Raw genomic sequence first — 23,822 nt, forward strand, 5'->3', positions numbered from 1 at the left:
AGTATAAAGCCAAATCCTTTGTGCATACTATATGAACAGCCAAAGACAGAAGTGCACATTACAGTGTGTTTTGGGTTGCCTGGGGGGTTGCCCGGCTCAGATCTTCTCATGTTGAAGGACATAAAGCCTCGCTTTGAAAATACAAAACGTTTTCTTCTTTCTTTCTTTTTGAAGAGGAGCATCTAAAAACACAAGACACAATCAAGGGTTTCTTGAGTGAAGGAAGAAGCACTTCCAAGTTTTGAGGGGCATATGCAAAGCAGTGCTGTGTTTGCACACAACAGCTTACAATGAATAATGCATCACGATGAACTTAGATGCAATGCGTTGCAACCTTATTTTATTTTATGTTTTTTTTCGCTTCAGAAAACAACTTTAAAGACTTCAACTTATGTATGTCACTATATTTCTTCATCGCTCTTAGATCTGTGTTGTTGAGGTTTTCTTTTATTCATATGATAAGTGAGGCCTTTGAGTCCACTGTCAAACTCTTTGTCTTTTTTTTTATCAACTATAGTTTTTTTTCCTTTTCTTCCCCAATTCCGTCATTGCCAATTCCCCCCATCGGTGTATGGTACCTGGCTGTCACTGTCAACCCCTACCGTTTTGGTCTTTGGGAAGGTGTAGACACACGATTCTCAGTGGGCAGGGAGGAAATTGCAAGTGGGCCAAAACATTAAGATTTTAATAATATAACATTCATTTTTAAAACATTATGTAAAAAATAAATCATGTTGTGTTTTCTTGAAAATGTTGTTTTCATTGTGATACCGATAGATAGGAACTTACGAATATTCTACATTAGTTCTATTCCATTACTTCTATTCCACTACATTTCAGAGGCAAATATTGTGCGTTTTACTCCAGTACAATTATGAGTTTTGATTTTCATAGTTACTTTCACAAGTTACTGTGTAGATTTATTACAAAGCATGCATTAACCAGTTAAGTCCTATTTTACACTTAAAAAATAGCCGATCTACAAACTTTCAATGCGTCACAATGCGAAACAATGTGAGATCTGCTATTTTCGAAAATATATTGACACATTTTACAAACTAAAAAAAACATTTTTTTTTTTTTTAAATGGGACATTCTGTATAATGATTAGTACTTTGAACTAAAATATATTTTTTGTAAGTATATTTTAATGTCAACACTTTTGTACTTTTACTCAAATCAAATGCAGGCTTTTCACTTGTAACAGAGTATTTTTACATTGTGGTATTGCTACTTTTACTTAAAGGAGTTGATGACCGGTGGAAAGATGCTAATGTCTCCGGTAGGAGACTCCGCAAGGAATGCGACAAATGAATTCAAGGCTTTTACGGGGTGCGTAATTGATCGAAAATATTTTGTCATATTTTGGGCGAACTACTCCTTTAAGTAATAAAATTTGAGCACTTCTTCCACCACAGAGAACGTCTTCCTCTGCCGGCTTTCCACCCGCAGCAGACTGCAGCCCGTTGTGTTTGTTGGAGTGTCCGGGCCAAGCCGGAGGCAGCACCGCATTGGAATTGAACCCCAGTCTCCATGGTGACTGCATGAGTGTCAATCTGTTTTGTTCCTCTCTCTCATCTATAATCTTCTGTCAGTGGTCTATTATGTCTATCTTGTGTTAACCCATTCAATCCGGGAACGCATCCTAGTCATTTTAAGATTTCTATTTAAAAAAAATGCAGATCTACAAGCACATAGCGCTGCACCGATTTTGCAAATCTTTGAATCTTTTTTTTTTAAAGCGAACATCTTTTACTCAGATCTTTGCTTTTGGGGGGTACCTGGAACAACATATTTTGAGATGGGGGTCTGTGGCCAAATACATAAAATTTTGGGGGTCCTTGACATTAAAAAGTTTGAGAACCACTGATTATAGCAACATGTTTTTTCGAAAAACTGTTAGACTTTAGAAGACATTAAAAATGAAAAAAATGTATTTCTTTCCACGATCTGCTATTTTTGAATAGCCAAAGAAATCTTAAAATCACACAGATGCCTTCTCTGTCTTAATGGGTTAATTTAAATCCCCTATTTGTTGGTTTATTTATGTGTCTCGATGAAAATCAGATGTGGGTTGAAGGCTAAGTGGCCAAAAAAAATTAGAGTGTGGGAGAGGAGAAATGGGTGGTGGACTGGAACGAGCCACAGAGAAGAGAAACACTCTCAGAACGGAGACTCTGAAATCCCCAAGAAATCACGACATATCGATGTCCCACGCCAACAGAAAGACGAGGTGTTAAAAGTGGCATCCGCGGTTGCTCAGTGATGTGTAGGAGGATTGTAGCAGCTGACAAGACAACCTCTAACATTTTCCATCCGGCGTCATTATCCACTTTGATGGTAGGAGGACAAAAAACACGCGTTGTCTCTCACAACTCATCATTGCACAGGTGGCTCTATTTATTTATTCTCATAAATAATGGATGTCTCTTCGAACGCATTGTACGATGACGGTCACATTTTTGCACCCTTTGTTACTACAGTACTACTTTGTCTTTAGTTTTTCAAGCCTACAACAGACAGACATTTTAAAAAGATCAATGAAATCAAAGCACAGTGTTTTGAAAGAAGTGTCTGTACTAGAATCCTCCATATTGTTACTTTGACATATGGATGGGTTATATCACTGGTTCTCATAGAGGAGTTACAGGTCTGTAACTCCGAGACTCGGCGTTAAAATAGCAATGAGGTCTTCACAGTGTAGAACTGGGGGTCCATGGCCTAATGCAAACTTGGGGTTCTTAAAATGTAAAAGATTGAGAATCACTGGGTTATATTTAAGAACAAAATATCTGTGTCTGTTTTCTATAACTTACTACAAAAAACAGTGTCTGCTATATAGAAAAGTGCGATGTGCAGTAAAAGAAATGCACGGCAATATGGACAGTGGCTCAGGAGGTAGGGCGGAGCGATCGCTCTGAATCGAAAGGTTCCAGGTTTGATCCCTGCATGGCTCCCCCTGGGTTAGTGTGGAAGTGCCCTTGAGCAAGACCTTTTTCCTTCGCCATCGGTTTCCTTCGCCATCGGTGTGTGAATGTAATGCTCCTTGGCCTTGGCTGACCTTTTCAGCATTCATCTACAGTAACAGCTGTTTCTATATACAGCAGGGGTCTTTGGTGTTTTTCGGCCCGAGGACGCCCTAGCTGAAAGAGAGAGGAAGCAGGGACCCCCCCACTACATATTGTTTAACATTGTGTTGCAGATTAAACCTTTTCATAGATTTCATAGATGGCTTCATAGACTTGTTTGACAGCACGGTCAATGTGTATAGCGTTGTGTTGGATTCATGTTAATGTACATTTTCAGACAGTTATCCACTTAAATCCTCAATACTTAGAACACTTGCACTTGGTCTGCTTTTTGTCCCCCCAACACCAAACCTCTTTGCCGAAAATAACCGATCTACAAGCTCACAACGCCTTGCAGCGCGAGGCGTTGTGAGCTTGTAGATCTGCTATTTTCTGCCACTGTTCCCCTCAGAGTATCGATGCTTGGGTTCAAGTGGTTAATGTAAAAAAAAGAAAGAAAAAAGGTTCCTATCACACAAGGATTTGGCGGCCCCCCTGTAGTAACTCTGAGGACCCCCGAGGGTCCCGGACCCCCTGTTGAAGACCCCTGCTATACAGTACATGTCCCAGTGAATTTTTCTCGGGTTTGACCGAACTGACTGCCTACATTTTTGGAACTTGGACCGAAATTAAGCTCAATCTTCTGTCCTGATAAGCGGCAGACATTACCTGGGGGGGAAGCATTGGCCAATTAATCCAATAGGAATGTTTACTGTTATCCAGTGTAATGTGTGTGAACTCACTCACAGCGCAACAAACTCGGGCGCCAGGTCCAAACTAGCTCTCAGAGAAAATGGACGGGAACATGGACGGGAACATACACGAGAACAAATACAAAGGGGGAAGCAGTCAGAATGCTTTGGTTTTCACTTGTTTGTGTTGTTTGGAGGCTGTTTTGAGAGCGAGCATATTGTCAGCCACTTGAAACAAAAAGTCTATTTCCAGAATGAGAGGATACTTCCCCTTACATGCGCCTTTCCCACCGGTGTCTCTCACACGCTACATTTTTCTTTTCACTCATCTGTAAACAACACTCTGTACTTTGAGGTCACAACACATTTCCAAGTTGGTGAACCGCTGGAGTTAAGCCCCAAACAAAAAAGAAATTGCCTTTACGACACATCTGCACTGTGTTTTTGTAAACATCTAGAACGGATCGAGCAGCGATGGAATGAGCCAAAACAAAATAAAATAAAAACTGCCAAGATCAGAGTGAGTAACCGCTCATTACAGCCACTGAACGTAAACAGTCTGCATTAGATCTATAATGATACGTAATAACATGCTGCTGTAAGCGTGTGTGTGTGTGTGTGTGTGTGTGTGTGTGTGTGTTTGTGCGTGTGCGCGTGTGCGTGCGTGCGTGCGTGCGTGCGTGCGTGCGTGCGTGTGTGTGCAAACTTGATCACGTAAATCTTAACTGATAATCATCCAAGAAACCAGGAAAGTGTTTATATTGAAGACTTTACTGAAACTGACATGAAAAAATGCTTTCATTATTTATCAATACCGTTTCTTGCTTGGAAATGTCACATCCTTTTTGGATGATAGTCAATGCCCCACTTCTTTACTGTAAATATCTGGCAAAGTAACAGCATCTAACACAAAATACTCCATAGCAGGTTGTGGATCATATTCAAAAGTGTATAATTTATTAACTCCTCTTGAAAATTCACTTGAATTAATATTATTAAACGTAAATTCTTTGCTCTCATGCCTCAGCTTGTTATCACAAGTTTACAACCGCAGTGAGTGACTATATAGCACTATAAAATGCAACCCAGCGATCATAACACAATACCCGCTGTCACCAATGCTTCTGAATCTTTTAACAAGTGCGAAATCTCAGAGTGCATGTATTACGAGTTGCAAATTGCCACTGCGACGTGTATCATTCTGTACTGAGCCCCGCCGGTCGCAAGAGAGGCCCACTGAGATGGCTGGATGGAGCGTGTCATCATATCTCCCTGTCATTTATTGTCCTCACCACCAGACAGCCACAAACATCAGCTTGGCAGTTCAGTACACCAGAGAGAGAGAGAGAGTGGTGATGCCATGCACTGTTGCAATGCCTGAGTGATCTGTTAAAGGTCTGAAGTGCCAATCTGATTTCCTTGCGAGAGACGGAAAAGGAGAACCGAGGGAGTAAAGCGGAGTTCATTTGTTATACTAAATGAGGCTTTACTTTCACAAAGTAGTCCATTAGTTGAAAGAAATGTGTTTTTCAGTACTCAGCAACCCCCCCGCCCCCCAGCCCTTATCCCCCCGATTAAATAAACTTGTTTACCCACCCGAGCGACTCTCTCAATCTAGAAATGACTCACTTGAGAATGCTTGCAGACCCCTGACCAAAACAAACCCCTGACTAACCACCCCTGCCAGTTCTCTGATTAACTCCGGCACAATCACAGATTTTCAACTTTCCCCCTTTGGAATTCCCTACAGGGTTCCAATTTGGAAGTTGTTGAAGCTTAAACTTAGACTCATCTGCATCTCTGTTCATTGAATTACCGGGAGGGAAAGTCGTCCAAAAGGCTTTAGTCATTGAGGGGAGCACTGCGCCATGTGTCAGAGGAACCTTACGGTCCGCTATGTTTCTAAAGAAAGCTATAATTACACCTCTAATTCTCTGCCCCCTCCTGAGGTCCTCCAGGGAGAAACAATGTAGGTTTCCCCTCTTATATACGGTTGGCCTTAGACGTCTGGAGTTCAAAGTCAAAGCCTCTTTTCCTGTGTTTACACAGCCTACTGCTGCCAGGGGTGCAGGGATGCAGACGTGGTGGAGGGAGCGCTGGCCTGGCCTGTGACTGGCAAGGAAACGTGTGAATTCACACAGAATGTATTTATCAAACTGGTTTAGTCACTGTAACTGTCACCAGGCAGCAGCGGATGCGACGCATTGTGAGCTTGTAGATCTGCTATTTTCAAAAGATTTGTATACATGAAAACTTGTGAAATGAGACATTCTGCATAATGAGTACTTGTGCTACTTTTGGTACTTTGGTACTTTTAGTACATTTTGATACCAATACTTTTGTACTTTTACTCAAGTAAATTTTGAATTCCGGACTTTTACTTGTAACAGAGTATTTCTACATTGCAGTATTGATACTTTTAACTTAAGTAAAAAATGTGAGCACTTTTTCCACCACTGACTAAATCATCAGTCAAATTTGCACATTTACAGCAGAATATTGCTGACACGGCCACATCAGTAACACCAGCTACTTGGGGAATCTCTATCTGCGCAGACAGGGATATTCTGTCAGCACACGCATAGAACTGTGAGAAAACACCGCGCCGGCCGAGTGCGCCAGTCCCTCCAACGAGAAAACCCAGAGTGATAAACAAAAGCCTGCCGTACACTCGTCAAGCAGCTATACGTCTCGCCAGGGTCAAAGGTTAATATTGAGTTCCGTTTACCAGACAGGCTTGAAATGTCGTGTTCAAGTGTGAGACTTCCCTGTAGGGCTGTTTATATCTCGCAGACTTCCTGGCAACACTGCACCAGACTACAGCGTCGAGGTCACTTGGAGAGTGCAAAGGAATTTGTGTGAATGTTAGTGTCATTACAGCAGCTATCATTTTGTGGGGGATGACGTTGCCAATTTGTGCCTGCATGGAATTTCATATCGGTGCCGCCAGCCCAATGCCCGTGTGTGAGAACCTTGCTGGACCAGTAAAGGGCAATAGTCAGACACCGTGGCTCTTACACCGCGGGGAAGACGGATGAGGAGGCGTAGTCATAACATTTTCTCCCTCGCCCGCAATTCGTCACGACTTGGCCAAGCAGATAGAGTTGTGATGAAATTGCCTTCGCTACAATCTACTGAAAAGGATGCAAGTATTAGTGAGATTTATGCCCGAATACACTTACATTTACGGTGTAAGTGATCCGTCTGGTAGAGAGGTGGAACGTATTGGCAACCTTAAATCAAATGATGCCCCCCTCAAAAACACAAAACAAATTGAGATGCCGTTGTAATTAATCCTCCGAAAAGTAATGAGAGACCTCTTAAAGGAGAATTCCGGACAAATTAAGTGTTATCTTTCATGTCTCGTTACTCACCTAGCGACGTAAAAAGTGAAAAAGATTTTCAGCGCATGTTTGACTATCATGAGACTCTACAATGAATCGTAGTAGAGAAAAAAATAACATTGCATCGGTTATAATAGACGAACTTCACTAACCCACTCGCTCCCATTATAACAACGGAGGGTGTTTAAAAAATGACGACAGGGGAATATATGGAAAAAAAGAACGCCACTTTTTACGTCGCTAGGTGAGTAACGAGACATGAAAGATAACACTTAATTTGTCCGGAATTCTCCTTTAATGCTCTTAACTTAAACTTGAGCCTTAACCTGGCATCCTGTGAAGCCCAAGTATTTGTTCAGCCTTCATTATCTAAGACTAATGCAATAGGAGGCAGATAAAATACCGTCTATCATAACTGGAGAATTGGCAAGGCAATGAATTAGTTATGCGTCCTCTGGGGTGCGCCATTGATGGCGTCCCCCTAAATCTGTTTGCATCGGGCCCATCCCTGAGATGTGACAGTCAGTAAAAGTATCAATACTGCAATGTAGAAATACTCTGTTACAAGTAAAAGTCCGGAATAAAACATTTACTTGAGTAAAAGTACAGAATTGTGGCATCAAAATGTACTTAAAGTACCAAAAGTAAAAGTACCCAGAATATCCCATTTCAAGGACATTTGCAATGGTATCAAAATCCTTTGAAAATAGCAGCTCACAATGCGTTGCATCGCAACGCATTGTGAGCTTGTAGATCGGCTATTTTCAAATATTTCTGAAGTGGTTAATGTACAGTATGTTTTGTAATAATAAACAAAATCTAACTAGTAAGTAACTAGTAACTAGTAACTAAAGTTTTAAAATAATTGTAGTGGACTAAAAGTACAATATATGCCACTGAGATGTAGTGGAGTAAAAGTAAAAGTATTGGAATTTGGAAATACAAGTAAAGTACAGATACCTCAAAACTTTACTTAAGTACAGTACTTGAGTACATGTACTTAGCTACTTTACACCACTGGATTTAGTAGCCATGACAGCAATAGGTTTTTGGTGATGAACAAGAACTGTATTGCCATATCGCATCATGAGAATTCTATGAATCATGCATCATACTGTAGGTTGGAGGCAAACACACACATCCCCTTTAGAGATACAAGTAGGATTGCTCAAGTTTAACCACATGAACCTAAGTGTCCCTATTCTGGGATGAACATTCTAAATATCTCAGCCGAAAATAGAACAGATTCCGCTCAACTAAGTATAGGGTTATGTTTGAGTGTTAGGATAAATGATGCGTCAAATTTGTCACCAACAGACATTATGACTCGTCGTTTCTCTGCAGAGCATGATGATTGTCCTGATGATGGTCTTTGATGAATGAATGAATCTGTTGCAGGACATACGTGTGTGTGTGCGTGCGTGCGAAATTGTCAACAGGGCCCTCCAGGATCCCTCAATGGTCACAGCAGTTTTTGGCTTTTTAAGCAGCGGATTCCAGCACACCCTGAGCGCCGTAATATCTCAGAGGGTCGTTTGTACATCTACGGGATACATGCAGTCACATATCCTTGTGCAACATGCAAATGAATACATACTGTACAGTTTCCACTGTAGCCCTACACGCACACACACACACACACACACACACACACACACACACTTAGCTTCACACTCAGTATTTGTGGTTGTCTTGTGTTATGTTTGATTATTATGTTCAACTTACTTTACGTTGTTTTTTATTTTAGTTGAGAGCCTTGTATATTAAGTCCTATAGGGTTGGTTTCCTTTCTCACCTGCACTTATTTCTGTGTTTTTTAAATTGTTACCCATATGTACTATTTGTATTGTGCGAATCAATAAAGCAAAACAAAAACAAACTCTCCCGATAGCCAGCAGAGAACAAAGCAGAGATTCATGGAGGCATGTGCATTCCCTGGTTACCATTGACTGTACTTTTAATATAATTCATACAACCCATTTTAAGGTGTTTGCATTTTTGGTTCAGTGTCTATTTTCTAATATTGAGACTTGAAAAGGTTTTACTTTAAACTTTTTGTTAAATGAGTCTTTATAAGTAAGAGTAGGCCTAGTGAGGGGAGCATGTCAAGGGTGCCTATACTTGATCAAACATGGGGGAGCAAAGTTTTAGGTTGAAGGATGGCACTGATTGGTCCAGCGGTTTGTGAGAGTAGGTACGGACAAGCACGCATGCACGCACTCACACCCACAGCACACAAATGTGATGAAAAATGGCTAATCCAAAATGGTTCACATATTTCAACTATGACTGTTAGTTGTCTTACATTACAAGTAGTCTAGGCCTAGGGGCTTGACAGGTTTGCAGACCATGTAAGTAAGTATAGGACTCTGAAATTCCATTAACTAACAGAAGCTGCAACAAAGCATTTTTAGAAGCCATTGGGTAGTTAACAAACCCTACTAAACTGTATGTTTTTGCGATTTGGCTCATGTTCAAATCACTTGCTTTATGTTCAGTGTTGACACTGACGGAATGTGGACCATGTCGTCTCCATGTCGGAAACTAACCATGTGCAATCTCAACCGGCTTGCTCAGGTGCGCCTCACAGGGCTTAAGGCCTCTGCTGGCACGACTGCCTTGTTTTCAATGCCAGCATTTGTATTGAGTCATCACGATCTGCAGGTCAGCATTCCTTCGGTGTCATGGGTACACAAAAGGGCTGCCCCCGGCCTGGAAGGAAACATAAGGAAGACCCCGCTGTGGTTATGCCCACAGATTCATACAACAAAGGTTTTAAGGCATTAACATATGCACACAAAGACAAAGGTCAAACATGGTTTCCCTGATGAAGGTCTAAGGACAGAAACGTTCTTTGCTTAAAGTCTTTTGCAAGTCCTAGACAGTGTGCGGGACCTTTTTCTTTGTGTGCATTTGGACCTTCGTCATATGGACCTTCAGCGCAGTAAACTACACTTATGAATATGTTTTTAAATCTTTGAAACATTTCGCCTATTATAGGCTAATGACATGCCCAAAATAGGGATGCCAGGTTGAAAGTGTGTTTTTTTTTGTCGCATTCCTAAGAAAATAATTTGATGACCAGCGGACCGGTAGGCAGCGGTTCCGGTAGGAGACACAAAGGAGACTCTTTGTGTCTCCTACCGGAAACCGCTGGCAGTCATCAAATTATTGGCTTAGGAATGCGACAAAAACAGAAAAATATCCATGAATTCAAGTCTACATGGGGTGACTAATCGATAGAAAAGATCATTTTGGGGGTGAACTATCCCTTTAATAATGGTCGAGCCTCATACCAACTGCCCAGAGTTTTTACTTTTGACTCTTTTACTTTTATTTATGTCGCGCCAGCTGTACCAACCCCGCTGCTGTGAATCAAACTTATGCTCCCATCAATTGCGCTGCCAATAAACTTTAACATTACCGCCCTCAAACTAGAGCCCAAGGTCTCTTATTTTGGGTTTCTGAGACACTGATTTACCGTATTGGTAAAATCGCTGCAGACACATCCACAACACATCCACATATAGCAGAAAGGGATAAAAAACTGCCTGTGATGGCCTGGGGCCGCAGCGTGGCGGTCCAGGCACCCTAGGGCTGCAATGCCAGCCTGACAGCGTGTCAGGGGGTTCGAATCCCGTTCCCGACGACCTTTGCTGCGTGTCAGTCTACTGTCCTATTTATAAAGGCATAAAAAAAGCCCCCAAAAAAATGCCTGTGATGCTCAGAGGAGAGCAAGAAGTCGTGCGTGCGTGAAAATGTTCTAGTGTACAACAATATATGCTCGTGGTTCGGATAGAACAGTGAGGTGAAAGATTACGTGTGGTATTGAAAGGTTTCACAGTTCCTCATTGAAAAAGTGTAGCCGGAGGTAATTGGAAAATGAACACATCCTTCCCTATAGTGATAGTACAATTCTGGGGGCCCCGGCCCCCACAGCTCCGTGCTTAGGCCCATTAGAGTGACATCTGGAAGACAGATACTTCAGTACGGAGCTCCAGTACGGAGCTCCGCAGCACAACCACTAATATTGGGTCTTTCTGCAAACCTAAGGGATTCCATGGCACTACATGAAAGTGCACATGAGCCCAAAGCCAGGGTGTATATAGATGCTAAAAAATCATGTGTGGAAAAGGAGAACACTCCAATACGTTTCACAGATACATGTATTAAACATACAATTTCCCCCCATTGACTTGTATTTTCTTTGAGACGAGTTATGGAAAATGGAAGAATTCAGTGGATTGTCAATAAGAGAGACCTAATTGTGGCTTGTGATTTGTTGCTCCAAAACACAAGCACTGAAAAAATCATGTAGGCCTAACTAGATACTAGTTAGCCCCCCCCACCCCCCCACCACCACTTGAGCAGCCATCAGCTGGGTGAAGCTGTAAAAGCAATTTCCCCTCCCTTACCCTGGATGTAGCCTAGCTGCATAGCTAATGTATAATTATTATACAAAATAATTATTAATTGATTATTAAAATTAATATTTGTATTTTAATTATTATTATTATAATTTTTTTTCTTCGTTGTATCTCTTTTTTCTGTATTTGTGTTTATACGCCGGTACTGCCATGACAACTGAATTTCCCTCATGGGATCAATATACTGCATAGTTCTGTCTGTCTGTCTGTCTGTCTGTCTGTCTGTCTGTCTGTCTGTCTGTCTATCTAATAATCTAATCATCCTAACGCTAAAATACATGTGGTTTTAGCTTATCACACCAGCAGAGACTGTGTGCACTATGGCTTTAATGGCAACAATGACGAACACGCCATGAGTCAGTGGCTTTTGAATAGCACTGCTGACCACAGAAATGATTCTTCCATTTGGAATATTTCATAGGAAAAAAGCCACAACTTAAGCACCAGAAGCGATAGGCTAGCATCCACCGCAGGCATCCCCCATCCATCAAAGTACTATTCTCATTTGATGAAATCCATCTTTATAGCACAACTCAATACAGATGGCGAGGCATATAAAAACCAGTTGATTTCTTCATGCGTCATTAATACAAGCAATGACCCAACCACTTGGCAGAGACAGGCATAGCAACTCTGTGGGCTGCCAGATGCACCTCCTTACTCAGCAGTTTCTAACCCAAACCTCAGCTTGATGGTCACCTTACATGATGCGCCATCTCATGTTCTTTAAAAAAAAGTTCCACAAATAAATCACATACGGTCCATTTATGCTTCAAAAATCACGTGGAGAGATTCATAAAAATTCCCTTGGATTTATTTTAGTTTTTTGAAGGACTTGACAAGAGTAACTACTTAAGCCCTACACCGTATACTTTGTCTTATGACAAATGGCAAATATGGTCACCTATATGCCCTTGGAGCCCGTCCCTGAGTTAGAAGTGTCGAAGTGTCCTTGAGCAAGACACATAACCCGGCCTAACTGCTCCCAGGAAAGGCTGTCAGCCTTTACTGGCCATCAAAATAATTGTATTCTTGGGACATAATTTCCTTACACTAAACAGTCTGCCTCGCGTAGACAGGCAACAACATCAAAACGTTTTATGCAAAACGAGCTCTGATTTTTTTCAGCTCAGCCTCCTGTAGACTCTTTGCCTTGGCCCTGCCTTGCCTTGGCCCTTCTTCTCAAAAGCATCAGCAACAACAGCTCCTCTTCGGCATTCAAATCAGCGTCCGACATGTTTCCAACAACAACAATAACAACAACAACAACTGAACAACAACAAGGCTGAAGCTACGCCTTGACTTCCTACTTCCGTCTCAAACTGTAGCATTGCATTATGGATATGCTACATACTCTCGCAACTGCCGTCTAGTATATGAATAGGTGTATAGGCCAGGCCTATACGTTCTCGTATTAAACGTATGGACTATGCTAGGTGTAATAACGAACGCACGAGCGTCCTCACCCCTGATGCACATGAAAACCCATCTACGTGAACCTTGAACGAGCCTTGAGCTCTTTGGTGCCTTGCATGGTTTCCTCTGCCATCGGTATGTGAATGTAATGCACATTGTCAAGTGCTTTGGATAAAGGCGCTTTGGATATAAATGCACCATTTACCATTTAATTTACCATTTCATGCCCACAAAAGGGTTGAAAGTGGTTTAACATGGACTGAGATTAAGGAACGCTATCACACTTCCCCTTGTGTTACAGAGGAGCCAAAAACATTGGATATAAAGACTTCCACTCATGCCATTCTCAAGATAAGCAGATTAATGGCTGTCAGCATGTTAACTTAATCACCGCGAGCCCATCAATCACATTGAGCAATAGCCTCGGATTGGCCCCCTTCAAACAGACATCACCTCCTTGGAAGCGCTCCCCCTCTTGCAAACGTCCACATAAATCCATCCCGGTCATCTACATACTCTCATCAGGAATACATAACACAACTTCATTGGGGCAGCCATCAATCAACCATGCCTCTCTCATGCACAATTATTTTGCTGGCACAGTCACAGTCCAACTCCTATACTCGGCCATTGCTGCCAAACAACATTTCCCGATTTCATCGTACAGCCTATCTAAAAGCCAGTGGTGTAAAGTAACTAAGTACATTTACTTAAGTACAATTTTGAGGTACTTTTACTTTACTGGAGTATTTCCAATTGTCTATACTTTTACTTCTACTCCACTATACATCTCAGAAGCAAATATTGTACTTTTACTCCACTGCAATTATTTGAAAACTTGAGTTACTAGTTACTTTGCAGATATAAATTATTACATTATAAAACATACATTAACCACTTTAGCCCTATTTTATACCTGGGCCATTTGAAAATAGCCGATCTACAAGCTCACAACACGTCGCATCGCGGCGCGTTGTGAGCTCGTACATCTGCAATTTTCAAACATTTTAGTACTTTTACTTTTGGTACTTTAAGTACATTTTGATACCAATACTTTTGCACTTTACTCAAGTAAATTTGGAATTCTGGACTTTGACTTGTGAGTACTTCTACATTGCAGTATTGATACTTTTACTTAAGTAAAACATTTGAGTAATTTCTCCACCACTGCTAAAAACTCACAATGCGTCGCACTGCGTGACATATTGTGAGCTTGTAGATCTGCCATTTCCGGCAGCGAAGCTCTGTCATACGACAAGAGTTTAGGCTGTGAATTTAGGCATTATACTCCAAAGCTAGAGCTCGCTGTCATCCATAGATGGAACTGGAAGCCCACAAAGCAACTCATTCAAAACAGCAGTCTATGAAACATTTCCAGCGACAAAGAGTTACCGGTGACAGGCCAGGCGCTTAAAGGCAAGCGTGTTTAAGGCCTGAGGTGTTTTGATAGGCCACTGAATACCCTGGGACATCTCTTCTGAATAAGGGATGCAGCATAAAAGGAAAACGCCATGCGACAGCCAGTATCTCTGTTTTTTTTTGCGTGTGATGATGCAAAAACGCCATCAGCATTCTGATGAGTTATTCCTCCCGGAAACACACTCAGGATGTTTTTCTTGCTTTTATTGTACAAGCAAAGGAGTGACATCTCTATGCATTCGGATGACTACATTCCCACGAGACAGAGAGAATAGTCATCCGATCCGAAAATAACCATTAGGACAGCAAACACTTGGCTGAGGCCACGACTGAATCGCTTGGAGAGCGAGCCTGTTTACAACAGATGGCATCATGCACTCAAACACACACGATAGCGAGCAACTATATGTTTTGGCAGGAATATCATTACAAACCGCAAACTCGAGCCATTGTGGTGGCAAAAGACTGGAAAGATCACAAATCTGACATTTGAGACAGTGTAAAAAAGTACTCACATTTTTTACTTGAGTAAAAGTATACTGCAATGTAGAAATACTCTGTTACGGAAATAGTCCGGAATTCAACATTTACTTGAGTAAAAGTACCAAGACAAGTACAGTACTTGAGTAAATGTACTTAGTTACTTTACACCACTGTCTAAAGGATTTCTCTCCTGAAAAGAGTGCGTGGACATCATTTGTTTGCAGCCTCATTAGTGGCGGGGCTCTTACGGATGGCTATATGACGATGGCTGTCTGTCCAACATTTGACTCCTTTTGCGTTGTGCACCTTTTTGAGCTTTTTGACTGTTGAGCAGTCCCCCCCCCGACAACAATACATACGTGGGATGCCGCTGCCGTGAGCCATTGGCTCATCGTCCGTCACGGACACACAGCCAATCACCACCGCACCGAGTCCATTCGGTGAAGCGTCCCTTGCCTCGCACATAGAAATGCAAATGTATGGCTTTGTCTTCATGGGGCCATCACCTGTACTCGCCTGCCAGGTACTGGCAGGGGTCAAAAGTGGGTCGGTATACGGCGTTCCGTTAAAAGATTCAGCGCCGGTATACGCCGCACCGGGAAGAAGAGGGGAAAAAATAAGGGCCATCCTCTAGAGTCTACAGGATGGCCCTTATTGATTTTGGTGACCCCTTTCCTCTTGCACCACCATTGGCCAAAATTTCGGACTGCGCAAAAGATCCAACTGCACACACTGCATTTGGAGATATCCTCCAAATGCATTCCCCTTGGACGCTGAAACCATTATCAGCACCTCATGCAGAGGTTCTTGTCTTTGTCAATCCTTTCTGCCTGTATTGGTGTGTAGGTGGACGAGTTGTGTGTCAGAGTGCGCTCTCTAAACTTGAAAACCCTTTCAAGCTTTCCACATAAAAGTCCCTGATGACACACTGGATGTGTGTACAGTGTTAAAATACAAGATCCCCTGTCAGATGCTTCGTTTGAGAAACACAGAGAGAGACCTTTCAGACACAAGGAAAACAGAAATAAAAAGGTTTTTGCGAGGTCAGCGCGAGGCCAGGATGTGAGGGTCTTTTGGGAACGTTGGTCAGAAGAAGGTACTGAGATGAAGACACCCTGCAGCTGTGGAGGAGAGCCCGGGGGATCAAAGTCAGCAACAGAAGTTAGATACAGTGTATGCTGTGCACGTTAAAATCATCTGTGTTTACTTAACTTTGAGAAGTACAACAAATATTTGTGGTTTTGACTTACAGTGAATACAGAATAAGACGAACCTTGACCTTCTAAGCCTGAGCCTGAACACAAATATGATACAAATCCGTTTTCAGTCATATTTGTTTCTAACGGGTCATGCGGAGCAGTTCTCTTTTCTCACAGTTCTCTTTTCTGAACCACATCTCTTTTCGCACGGTTCTCTTTTCTATAGCATCTCACATTCTGTGAAAATAGGCAAACATTACTGCAAAAATAGCAGATCTACAAGTTTTAAGTCATATTTGTTTCTTACGGGTCATGAGAGCAGTTCTCTTGTCTTAACCACATCTCTTTTCTCACGGTTCTCTTTTCTAGCATCTTGCATTCTGCAAAAATAGGCAAACATTGCTGCAAAAATAGCAGATCTACAAGTGTTGTGACATGCTGTGAGCTTTTAGATTGACTATTTTCCGCATAGAGATTTGGTGTAGAGGGGAAAAAAGGAGGGGACCAAGTAGAGAGGGACCCCTGGGGGACCCCATGCAGTCAATGAGGTATTGTTTAAGCGGTTAAAAGAAAAATTATTCAGAATGCAACATTCTTGCTTTAATGAGAATAAACAATTTGCCTCAAAGCTAAATCCATGTGGGACCTAAATGGGGGATGCGGAACAAAACCACTTGAAAGTCTATGATTTGGACCCAAGTGCCCTGACAAATAAAGGACGTCCCATTGCCCAGAATACGCAGCTTTTATTCTTTGTAAATGACATAAAAGGCGATCCTCTAACGACATGGGACCAGGGCCCATCCAATAATAGTGGGTAATTCCTAGATGGAATTAGGTTTCCCACACAAAGCCCCGGCTCTTTCATGAGAGCGCAGAATCTCAGAAGGAAAGGAGAGCTTGTGTGTTTCATCTCGCAAATTCCCATTAATCCAGTCTGTGTAAGCAGCACGTTTACGCCGAGATGTGAGGATTCATGTGACGGGGGTGTCAATGGTTAATCCATTAAGACCGGGAATGCATCTGTGTGTAATTTTTAAGATTTCTTCGGCTATTCAGAAAATAGCAGATATACAAGCTCGTAGCGTGGCACCGAGTGCCGCGCTACGAGCTTGTAGATCAGCTTTTTTTTTTTTTTACGTGAAAAATGTGTGCAAATCTTTGAATATATAGATTTTTTTTCAAAGCGAACATTTGTAACTCAATTCTTTGCTTCTGGGCGGTCCCTGGAACAAAACATTTTGAGAAGGGGGTCCACGGCCAAATACATGATCTAAAAATGTTTTCTAAATCCTAACAGTAGGCTATGTTGCTATATCAGTGGTGCTGCAACTTTTCCATGTCAAGGACCCCCAAAATGATATGCATTTGGCCACAGACCCCCATCTCAAAATATGTTGTTCCAGGGACCCCCAGAAGCACAGATCGGAGTTAAAATTGTTCGCTTTAAAACATATATATATGTTCAAAGATTTGCACAAGTTTTCCACTTTTTTTTTTTTTTGCAGATCTACAAGCTCATAGCGCGGCACTCGGTGCTGCGCTATGAGCTTGTATATCTGCACCTTTTTTTTAAATAGCCAAAGAAATCTGAAAATGACAGAGATGCTTTCCCGGTCTTAATGGGTTAATGACCTAAGGCCATGAAGCTGAAAGGACCAACAGCCCAGTGCATGTAATCTCATGTGCTGCTACATTCTTCCCGTTTTTCCATTATGAGATGCCCATAAAAGAGGCTGTTTGAAATCAATTCCCTGGGTAGTGGAAGTAAAAATTCAATGCCTGTTCTGGAGAAAGGGGTCATCATCTCCCAACACAGATTTCAGTAATGTCCCCTCCACCTTTGTGTATGACATTAACTGAGACTGAGTCCATGTGTCTCTGCTGTAAAATCCTGAGTGCTAATTTAACTCAGAGAGTGAATAAATGGACCAAATGGACCTCTACTAGTCCATTTGGTTCCATTTTGTACACTCTGAAAGTTAGATAAACACTCAGGATTGTATTGTGTAGTCCATTACCGAGCACTGCTGCCTTATCAAAGAAACCTCACAATTATGGAAGCCTTGGCACTGACGGAAAAGCCATCCCCGATGCTGTAATTGCCACTGTGATGACTTGAACATGCATACATACAAGTTGGGCAAACAAAAAAAACATCACCGTCTTCAGTCTTGTTTGTTTCATAATTGAAGTGTCACAACCTATAAATGTTATTCATTCACTCGTCCGTATTACTTTCTGTCTGTACCAGTGGTGTAAAAAGAACTCAAATGTAAAATTATCAATACTGCAATGTAGAAGTACTCTGTTACAAGTAAATGTCCGGAATTCAAAATTTACTTGAGTAAAAGTACAAAAGTATTGGTATCAAAATGTACTTAAAGTACCAAAAGTAAAATTACTAAAATGTTTGAACATAGCACATCTACAAGCTCACAACGCGTCGCGATAGCTTGTAGATCTGCTATTTTCAAATAGCCTATATAAAACAGGGCTAAAGTGGTTAATGTATGTTTTATAATGATCATGTATATCTGCTAAGTAACTAGTAACTAAAGTTTTCAAATAATTGTAGTGGAGTAAAAGTACAATATTTGCCTCTGAGATGTAGTGGAGTAGAAGTAAAAGTATTGGAAATTGGAAATACTCAAGTAAAGTACAAATACCTCAAAATTGTACTCAAGTACAGTTCTTAAGTAAATGTACTTAGTTACTTTCCACCACTGGTCTGTACCATAGAAACATTATAAACCACTACTGTTGGTGTTTTGAGGAGTATTTGAACAGTATCCAAGGCAATGAAGTGTGTGATTCATTACTTCAAAGTCTCTGAAATAAATACTTCATCAGTGCCGCCTGTAAAAAACAAAGTGGGTTTAAATCAAGAAAGACGATAAACCAAAATACTGCGTCTTGGCCTTATCGCTGACAATGCCATCTATTAAAGCGCTTGATTCCCTTCATATAGTAGCCTTTCTACAATGGGAGAGGAGATGAAATAAGCGACACTATAAAAGAGAGGCCACGCGCACTACACCCAGTGGTGGCATTTATATCATTGTAATCATCCAGCCCACTCGCATGCATAATAATATATTTTGCAGAGAAGAAAAAAAAGAATCCCCCTCTGTAGTTATCACGCCCCCACAATCACGCCCCCCACCCCCCCCCCCCCTCCCCATCCACCCCTTCTCGCCGCTATAGGCACTTAGGCAGACTGTTCTAACTAGTGGGCCCTGAGCAAACGGCTCGATAGATCTATCCTCAGAGACACGACAAACAGAGTGTAAGCGGGCGTCTAGCCCTTTCATGATAGACCTAAACATTATGTCTGCATCGTGGGGAAATACGAACCAATCAAAATGTCACTTCTCTACAACAGGATAAGTCTACAGGGTGTGTGCTCCTACAGACTGGCCAGTGCATGCGGTTTGACATTTTCTTTGAGCTTTAGCTGGGATTAATGCTGCTATTTTGTTCCCATTGTCCCTAATCGGTTGATGGCACACATGTACAGTATATGGGGTTAATTGGTTGGAAGGTATTCAACTTGAGAGAATAAGGCTGGCGAAAGAGCAATATTAAAGGGATAGTTCACCCCCAAAATGACTTTTTTTCCTATCAATTAGTCACCCCATGGAGCCTTGAATTCATGTTTTTTTTTGTTGTCACATTCCTAAGCCAATAATTTGATGACTGGCAGCGGTTCCGGTAGGCAGCGGTTCCGGTAGGGTAAGAGACACAAAGAGTCCTTTGTGTCTCCACTCGGTCCGCTGGTCATCAAATTATTGGCTTAGGAATGCGACAAAAACAAAAAAATATCCATGAATTCAAGGCTCCATGGAGTGACTAATCGATAGGAAAAAAGTAATGTTTAGGGTGAACTATCCCTTTAAGCGAAGTGATGCACCCTCCCTGTAGGCATGTCTCAATCACTGCGCACGCACACGCACACGCACACACACACACACACACACACACACACACACACACACACACACACACACACACACATGCATGCAAACACAATCATGTCATAAGATTTATTAAATACCTTAATGGCATACTTATTTACACTCACATCGACGGTGGCTGCTGGGCCAATGAAACTAATGTGAGAGGAGGTAGAGCCCGCACACCATTTTCCAGGTAAAAGATTGACTTTATTATTTTCGACAACGTTTCGATCTCACAGGATCTTCATCAGGTCAGTATGGAAAATGGTGTGCCTATACTCCTTAAATACCTTAATACGCATGAGAGCAAAATGTGTCATGTTAAAGCACCACACCCACCGCCACAAAGAAAAAGCAATTAGATAATCAGGATAGAGTAGGCCCTCAAGTTTAGGTGCATTCATTCCCAATGAACCAAAACATTTAGACAATCCTCTAACCAAAACAAAAGAAAAAAGAAAATGTGTGTAGGGCTAAATAACATGGACAAAATCAAATATCACAATATTCTTTGACCCAATATTGATATTGATCACATCATACCCCCAGATGAATATATCTGGCTGTGGAACCCCATCTGAAAATGATGTGTGCCAAAAGATGTGTGCTGTTAAAATATTTCAAAGGTTTTCCCAAATTTTACCATTTCTTTCAAGATTTCTTTGAAAATAGAAGATCTATACAATAGAAGCTCATACAATGAGTCTTGTAGTGTGAGTTTGTAGATCTGCTATTTTCAAGTAGCCTGAAACCTCCTCAAGGACGGGACCCCTGGGGGTCCCCAGACCCCACTTTGAGAACAACTGCGCTACAGACACTGGCACAGGTCACTTTGCAGCTATCACACACAGAGATGTACTGTATATAGATGTTTATAACTTTATAGGAACCTTGCACACAGCACCTTAAAGCACCACAAGTGTGATAATACAGCATTCAAACTGGTTATCCTGGCTGTCTTTTTCTATTGCTGCTATTCTTTGATTAACCCCCCCCCCCTTTTTTATTGCTGCTATACAATGTCTGAGGATCCAGAACAAAAGAATAATGTAGTCTACTCATACACAAGATGTATAAGAAAATACTGAATCTTGAAAAGACAACATTGCTGGGATGCCATATCATCATACCAAAATATCCTAAATTAAATCCCTGATGATATCTAATCTCATCTCATATCACAATATCTACACAGTATCGATATATTGCCCAGCCTTATGTGTGTGTGGGTGCATGCGTGTTTGTGCGTGCAGCACGTGCGCGCGTGGGGAGTGTATAGGCGCGCACCTTGAGTGGGCCACCTCCCCAAATCACTATTCACTATAACAAGGGTTTATATAGAACCATCAAACAGGGCAGGATATCATCAAATTAAAGTGGTATAAAGAATTTATGCAGCGCGATTATTTCTACAGCAATTGGTGCTTATAATTGCTTCTATCCATGAAAAGGAGCTTCTAATCTTCTATAGCCTAATAAGAAAGAAGAACGCCTTTTGCACGCTGTTCCTTTTGGCACGCGGCACCGTCGTAAGTACGAAGTATAAACCGGGCTTCAGGTAGGACAAAGAGAGGACCACTCCGTTCCTCTCAAGCCCATGATACGTGATTCCATTGGACAGCTTTTGTTTAGAGAAAAAAAAAAGACTATTTGTTTGGGGTTCTTGCAGGGTTTTAACACTGTATTTCCTATAGTGGTCCACTAAAGGAAATACATTGTTTTAAAACCCAAGAACCCAAAAACAAATAGTCATTTTCTTTCTCTAAACGAAAGCTGTCCAATGGAATCACGTATGGTTACGTATATTTCTGTTAATAATAATAATTAGCCTATAATATTAATGTGGCTTCCACTGGTTATTCCACATTAGTATTATAGGCTAATATTATCATTATTAACAGAAACAGAAGAAATCCGTTACACGTGCGATCTTGGATGACAGCAAGTGCTGAACATCATTGGCGATATAAACGCTGATGAAGCACTAAACACAATGTTGCCACATTTCCCCTTCAGATGTCTCCGTCCACATGGTGTAGTAGTTATACTTTACTTCAACATCGCCGGCAACATTTTTTTCTCCCACTTAAATTCTGAGTAAACTGTGTGAACTCCTGAGTTACAGAAAGGATACATAGTAGCCTGCATTCATTCATTCATAGCGGCGAGCGGCGCGGTGCCTCTCCCTCTGAAAGGAGCCCGTTATGTTACTGTCTGTCTAATGTTCTAAAGGATCTCACATTGAAAATCACTCAAAACTTCGCGATCTTCAGCCTACTTGAATTAGCCTATTATGTCAAGAGAACGTGTTAGATCGTTAAGTTGTTAAACGAGGCTGTATTAATGCAACTTGAGTAACAGTTAGAGGTGGAAACGGCGGACAAAGAATGTTCGGATTTTAATCTGGAGTCCAATTAAGGCAATAACCAAAATTGTAGCATATAGGCTCTAATAATGTGTAAATAATAGTACCTACCATGAGTTTCTTCTTGAAGTCGGCAGCTCTTACACCATCCGTAAGGAATAACTTAAATTTGCAATAATCCCATATCGTGACGTTCACCAATAACGAGATAAACGCGGTGGCATTTCATGAGTCCCTGTTGACTATTTAATTTATTTATTTATTTGTATTTTTCCTGTTTAGTGATAGTAACTGTGCTTTAAGTTAAAAGTGTCGCCTGGATGCGCGACTCTATATGTGGTGACAGCTGTAGTGTTTTCTCTCTCTCTCTCTCCCTGTCCATGAGGAATCACTGTGACTCTCTCTCTCTCTCTCTCTCTCTCTCTAGCTCTCCCTCTCTCTAGCTCTCTCTCTCTCTCTCTCTCTCTCTCTCTCTCTCTCTCTCTCTCTCTCTCTCTAGCTCTCTTTCTCTCTCCTCTCTCTCTCCCCCTGTCTATGAGGAATTACTGTGTGTGTGTCTGTCTGTCTGTCTGTCTCTCTCTCTCTCTCTCTCTCTCTCCAGCTCTCTCTCTCTTCTCTCTTCTCTCTCTCTCCCCCTCTGTCTGTGAGGAATCACTGTGTGTGTGTGTGTGTGTGTGTGTGTGTGTGTGTGTGTGTGTGTGTGTGTGTGTGTGTGTGTGTGTGTGTGTGTGTGTGTGTGTGTGTGTGTGTGTGTGACTCTCTCTCTCTCTCTCTCTCTCTCTCTCTCTCTTTCTCTTTCTCTTTCTCTTTCTCTTTTTCTCTCTCTCTCTCTCTCCCCCCCCCCCTCTCTCTCTCTCTCCCCCCTCTCTCTCCTCAGGGTTCACGGATATTTTCCAAGTAGTAGCCTAGACAGGGTGAGGTTGCAATGGGGGGTCAATGGGGGAGGGGGCCAGTAGGACAGCTGCTCATGGACAGACTGTTCAGACCATGGGTCACAATTAAGAATGATAGACTCCCATTTGTCAAATATACATGAATAAATACATGAAAAAAATAAATAATATATTCCCCCCACATTTAGCCAAATTTGTGGTGTCTTTCTATAAAGTAAATTGTCTGCAGCTCAGACCATATAACTGAGAGGGTGCGGCTTGCAATGCTTCCTACACAAAAACACAATAACAGCAGTAAAAAAGAGAGAACAGAATCTTGCATTTGAGAGTCTAATAATTTCTGATAGAATTCACACCAATGTGAGCTTTTTTTTTATGGGAACAGCAAAGAATCAGAATCAGAATCAGAATCAGTTTTATTGTCACATCACAGGTTTACAAGGTAAAAAAGTGGGTGAAATTCGTTTTGTTACATCGTTCCCATCGCAACGTTAATTTCCATAGAAAGAAGAGGGGGGGCGCCTGAGCCTGACCGTGATCCATGTCAAGGCCATGTT

The 23,822-nt window shown here is 41.6% G+C and overlaps 1 protein-coding gene across 2 annotated transcripts in view; it reads right to left on the reverse strand.

The window, feature by feature from the left end:
- Window positions 1–22,792, reverse strand: part of LOC308104073 (carbohydrate sulfotransferase 15-like) — a 64,814-nt gene extending 42,022 nt beyond the window's left edge. For both annotated transcript variants that reach the window (XM_080454350.1, XM_080454351.1), the window contains exon 1: window positions 22,484–22,792. The gene's annotated coding sequence lies outside the window, so the exon portion shown is untranslated. The remainder of the gene's footprint in view (window positions 1–22,483) is intronic.
- Between the last annotated feature and the right edge of the window lie 1,030 nt (window positions 22,793–23,822).

This window comes from Gymnoscopelus braueri (genome assembly GCF_963280865.1).
Source record: "Gymnoscopelus braueri genome assembly, chromosome: 17".
Lineage (NCBI taxonomy): Eukaryota > Metazoa > Chordata > Actinopteri > Myctophiformes > Myctophidae > Gymnoscopelus > Gymnoscopelus braueri.